We start from the raw sequence: 5,498 nt of genomic DNA, 5'->3' as shown, positions 1-5,498 counted from the left end.
CCCCCGCCGCAGGGAGTGGGCCCTGCTGCCCTAGCTCTCCCCGTGGAGGGAGAGCTCACGCCCCAGAGCAACCTTTGCCCATGGCCAGGAAGGAGGGGCTGCAGAAAATCCTCTCCTCTCCGCCTCCCTTGAATGCCTGCTCTGAAGCTTTCCTATTTTCCGTTTTTTTTTTTTTTTTTTTTTTGGAGGGGTTTTTTTTTTAGGGCGTGTGGGTTTTTTTTTGGAGAGGTTTTTGCTATAGGGCCTGTGTGCTCACCAGACAGACAGAGGAGACAGAGAGACAGAAAGCGAGAAATCATCCCCCAGAGGGGATGGTCACGCCGCAATCCCTTCTCCTCCGTTCTCCTCTTGGGATCTTGGGCATGCACGCACACGTGACCGGCATGAGTTTTAAGCCACTGGGTCTGGGATGCGAACCGCGGTCAACTACATGGGAGCCCAACGACATAGCCATTATGCTAACTGCTGGTCCCTCCTGTTTTTGCTTTTAAGTTTATTCACTTCTGCCATGAGCAAAAAGCAGAGAGACAGGCACTCCCACCAATTCCCCGACAGCACGATTCCCCGCGGCCTCTTACTGCCCTGGGTCAGGGCACACGACTGGCATGCCAGCGAGGTCTCCACGTGTGAACCAGAGCCTGTGGCACCCCTGCTCCCCACCTGTTCAGATGGCCTTTCCATGGGGCCCTCGGGGCTGAGCCACAGCTGGGTGTCCTTGTGGGGCAGGGCATGGTCTCAGTGAGGTGGCGGCTGGCCCGGGCTCTCCAGGCTGCTCTTCCTCACCTCCCTTGTGCTGGGGGGCTGCACCTTCCAGTAAAGTGAACACTGAGCCTCGCTCCGCACTCTGCTTTCAAGAGAGCAAACTACACGTCCCGACGGGCCCAGGGCCCGGCTACCAGAGTACGAGGCGGGCGGCAGCGAGTGCACAGGCCCTGAGGCAGGACTGTGCAATGCTGTTTGAGGATGGGCAAGGCTGGAGCAGAGTGGCCGAGGGCAGGAGGTGAAGTGACTTGAGAGCGACAGCAGGGCCAGATCGTGGTGCGCCTGGCAGGACTGTGCAGGGGCAGGGCCCGGGCTTTGTGCTGAGTGGGCGATGGCTGCCCGGCCTGTGCGGAAACACGGGTGGGGGGTGGAAGCGAGGAGGCCTCGTGGGGCTCTGTGGCCAAGGGGCTGCAGGGCGTCCAGACGCTCTCTCACTCTTGACCCCCTCGCACCCTGGATACCACCCATGGCACCCCCACAGCCCTCCCCAGAGGAGTCGTGAAGGCCTCGGAGGCAGCAGAGTGGGGAAGGGAATGAGCCTGGTGGCTGGGGTTCCCGAGTTTTGCCCTTCCTGGCGGTGTGACCACAGACAAGGTCCTCGGCCGCTCTGCGCCTTCTTCCTCGTCTATGGGATATGGAGAACGAGGGCCCTGCCTCCTGTCTGTTGGTGGGAAGATGAAATGACATGGCCTGAGCACCTGTCACTGCAGGTCACCGCAGGGACTCATACCAGGTGACAACCAGGAGTGGCGGCAGTGCTCCACGGGATAGCCCACAGGGGCGGCACTCGCTCACGTCCGGAGGCCTCCCCTGTACACGCTGGGCTCGCGTGTGTGCCTGCGATCGAGCTGGCTGGCACTGGGGTCACGACGCGAAGACCTGCCGGGTGCTTACTTCTTGGTCTCTCTCAGGAAAGAAGGAAACAAACAGGGAGGAGAGGTTCCATTGATTTTATGGCCACAGGAGCTGCCCCCGGCCTGTACTTAAAGGATGGAGAGCTTGTGGCCACCCCTGCCCAGCAGGGCCGGCATCCTTGGAGGAGCCTCGCGCTGAACAAGTCACTGCCTTGGCGTGTCGGGGGCCGGTGGCTCCGGGATCCCGGTTTTCACTCCGTGCTTCTAGCTCCTGGAGCCTGAGTGAACACGAGTTGCCAGGGCCGGATCACCTCAGGTGGGAGGTCCGTCTTTTTGCAAGGGGGTTGGGCAGCATGGCAACGTGTGGAACGACAACTCAGACACACCGCCCAACACCTCCCAATTCCAGAAAATGCACGGCTCCATGGACTGGCTGCACTCTGCCCAGCTGGCAGAGCCAGCGTGCCAGGCCGAGCAGACTTGGCCTCCTGCCTCCCACAGACATTCACCCGGGCCTGCTCACGCCAGCATGCGAGCCCAGCTACACCACAACGCTGGGGGAGGGAGAGGAAAGCGCTCAGGAGGGAGGGAAGAGGGGCAGCCTGGCTGGAGAGGGCTGCGGGAGAGCCAGGAGAGTCCCCACATGAGCCTGTCCCTTGGGTATCCTCGCCCCCCCCCAAGGTCACAAACGGCTCTGCCCCTAGACAAGGGTCAGACTGAGGAGAGAAGTTGAGCCTGGACCCCGACCAGGTCACGCGGCCATACCTCGGGCAGCGGGTTCTCGGACCAGACAGAGGAGTACTCGGAAACGAGTGCAATGAGCTCACAGAGCCTGGGATCAGGGCAGGGAGGCAGGGAGGCAGGGAGGCAGCGGGCAGGGATGTGGCAGGAGAGAGGCCAGGAGCCAGACAATTCGGAAGCTGGCTGATGGGGTCTCAGGGTTCATCCTGTGAGCTCTGTCCTCGCAGACAGCCGCAGTCTCCACGGCACGTCGTAACAAACGCAAAGCTAAGAATGAAAGCACAGCCTGGCCCCAGCTGCAGCCCACTGCCCGGGGGTAGAGGCTTCACGCACTGGGAGCCCTTACGCCTAAGGCAGTCAGGGACCAGCCTGCGGCCTAGTCACCCGAGTGACCACACTGGAGACGGAGTGAGGCCCGTGAGAAGACTCCTGCACTGTGACATGCTTCGCACACCGAACACCCACAACCAGCTCCCAGATCTGGCAGGAGCTGCAGCCCCCCAGAGCTTCCTGGTGCCTTCCCGACCTCGGCCCTCTCCAGCGTCCCCACTAGGCTGGCTCGTTGCACTGGCTGATTCTGCCTGTTCTTGAACTCTCTGGACTCTGCGTCTGCAAGTCTGGCGGTACTTGCAGCCCCAACAGAATAGCCGTTTTCTACTTCCTGGCAGGAGCCAACTCCCTGAGGCCAGCCTGCCATAAGCCAGAGAAAATGTTTGTCCTGCTAAACAAACAGCCGTTCCCCATGGCAACGGCTGGGTAACCAAGGAAAACGTGACCGCTAGGGGAGGAGGGCCCAGGAGAGGCATTGTCTGGGCCTTGCTAGGGCTCCTTCCACAGCTCTCCACGCAGCTCTAACGCCATGGGGTGACACACACCGGTCTAGGGCAGTCACCGTGTGTGAGAGCCCACTCCTGGCTCGGTGCTCAGGGAACGGGCTGCTCCGGGTCAGAGGGTTCTAGGAAGCAGAGGGATCTGTTCCTCCGGGACCCGAGCTGTTCTTATGTTACCAGGTTTCTGATCTCTTTCTCCTGGAAGAGCAGCTTATGATTTCTCTCTGTCACCTCCAGGAAAAGCACGGGGAAGCCTTCCAGGCAGGCGAGGCTCGGGGCCACAGCCCACTCACTGTTTCCGCCTTGGCCTGTACCTGGACGTGCAGGAACACTTGTTACAAAGCCATCTACAGTGAAAGTGGAGAGTTGAAGCAAGGGCTCAAGTCCCCAGAGGGAAGCGCCAGGGCTTAGGGAACGGGCCCCGCAGAGGCCCCTGGGTCGGCAGGTGACCCAGCGTCCGCAGAGCTGCAGGTCACGCTAGTTCTGCTGGAGATGGTAGCTTTGAGAAGGTAAGTGCCACGCCAGTGCAGCTCTTTCTTCGGGACTGACTGCTGAGTGGCTCCGCCCTGTGGCGGCTAGGGCCTGGAGTGACATCATCATTGCAAGCAGAAGCGTGCCTCCCCACATTTTTTAGAGAGCCAAGTGTGCTTAAGATGCGGAGGCGAGGCGCCTGCCCTTTCCCCCTGTGCAGAGTGGGCATGCCTCACTGGGGGCTCTTCGCGACCCCAGGCGGGAGCACTCCCATCCCTGTGCAGGGCCTGGGAAAAGCTACCAGAACAACAGGAACCCCAAGTCCCGCAGCTGAAGTGGCTCTCGAAGATCGCCTAATCTGAGCCCCTCCACACAGACAAGGACACTGAGGCCCAGAGCAGATGCTGAGTCTCCCAGGAACAGCCGGCTTGTGGGCTCAGGGACTCCCCCGCCCCCAGTGCACTGGCCTCCACCGAAAGCCAGGGCTGTGTTAGCTCTGTACCAATGAATCACACCAAGCTGATGGTGACAGCTAGCGGCAAACACCCACAGTCCCACGCCCGCGCTGGCACGTCACACAGCTTCCACCTAGAGGAGCCCCACTCTGCATCACACTCCACACCTTACAGAAAGCCAGCAGCCGTGTGTGTACACACTCAGTGCCCACTTAGAGCCTTCCGGGGTACCACTCTCTCCTCACCCAGACCCAGCCTGGGACCGGGAACCACCCTCGGGTGGGCTAGGTGGGGTGTCCCCTCTGAAGCCAAGGAGGCCAGTGTCCATGCTGAGCCAGACATGGGAGTGGGCAGGAGTCCTTTCGGGGCTTCGGCTGTGGTGCCAAGGTTCTTGACATCTCCTAAATTCCAGCCACTTGGGATTCAACACCCTATTCCATGCCTCCACTGAATCTCTGAAGGTCTAACCCAGGGAGATGCAAAGACCCCAGAGGTTTCCAGGGTGCCTCTGGCTCCGTTGCTCTGAGTATGAACCAGCTTCCACACTAGCTCCTGTGTCTGGGTCACAAACACAGGCAACCAGCCTGCCATCCCTGGCCCTGGCCTTCCAGGAGCTGGAACAGGCCTCTCCCATCCGCTGGCCCACTGGGGACTTGGCAGCCCAGGCCCACCCAGAGGGTGGTATGAAAGTGGCCTTCCCCTTCTGTCCATCCTGGAGGGAAGGAATGGATGCTGGGTAGTTCAGGGCCGAAGGGGGCGTACCAGGTGCCCTCCTGCCCTCAGGGCCCACGCCTGGCAGAGGAGTGTCATCTCTGCTCACAGCACTCCAGCCCAGCCGTGGGCTGCTCGGGAAACGTCCTAGTGCAGTGCTCATCCTGCGGGTGGAACAGAAAGCCGGCCCCCAGGAGCCCTCCAGGACAGCGCACTGACCCTCAGTTCCCTTGGCCTTACCCTTGGCGGGGCGAGTGGGGGGGTGAGGATCTGTAAAAGACAATGGTTTAAAGAAGGACATCCGATGCAGCAGCCACCCAGGAGCCCTGTGACCTTACACAAGTTGCTTCGCTTCTCTGGTCCTCAGTTCTCCGTCTGCAAAATGGGCCACTAGGGCTCTTCCGCAGAGTTCCGGGCGGGCGGTCAGCGACTGAAGACGCCTGCACACACCCCTCCTCGCGCCCGCTTTCGAGCGGAGAACCAGGCAGAGGCCCCGAGATCTCTCGGTCGCGCTTCCGCCGCCCGGAGGAGTCCGGCGCGCGGGACCGGCACCTACTCGCCCTGAGGCCCCCCGGCGGCGGTTACGTAAGCGGCGAGCCCGACTGCCAGCCCTGGCTCGGCGCCCGGCCCGGGGCGCCGGGCTACTTACCGCCCAGTCACGTCCTCGTTTGCCC

The 5,498-nt window shown here is 61.6% G+C and overlaps 1 protein-coding gene across 3 annotated transcripts in view; it reads right to left on the bottom strand.

Annotated features, from left to right (window-relative positions):
* Window positions 1-5,492, bottom strand: part of PER2 (period circadian regulator 2) — a 45,629-nt gene extending 40,137 nt beyond the window's left edge. Inside the window, exon 1 of one of the 3 annotated variants that reach the window (XM_006151940.1) lies at window positions 5,474-5,492. The gene's annotated coding sequence lies outside the window, so the exon portion shown is untranslated. Of the gene's footprint in view, window positions 1-660; window positions 5,122-5,162; window positions 5,419-5,473 lie in introns of those variants that run through there. The other 2 variants (XM_006151942.3, XM_006151939.3) reach the window with 2 other exon arrangements.
* Between the last annotated feature and the right edge of the window lie 6 nt (window positions 5,493-5,498).

The sequence above is a fragment of the Tupaia chinensis genome, unplaced genomic scaffold, assembly GCF_000334495.1.
Source record: "Tupaia chinensis unplaced genomic scaffold, TupChi_1.0 Scaffold000332_1, whole genome shotgun sequence".
NCBI classification, from domain to species: domain Eukaryota; kingdom Metazoa; phylum Chordata; class Mammalia; order Scandentia; family Tupaiidae; genus Tupaia; species Tupaia belangeri.
Note: the sequence above shows the minus strand (reverse complement) of the source record. Positions and strands in the feature narration are given on the sequence as shown.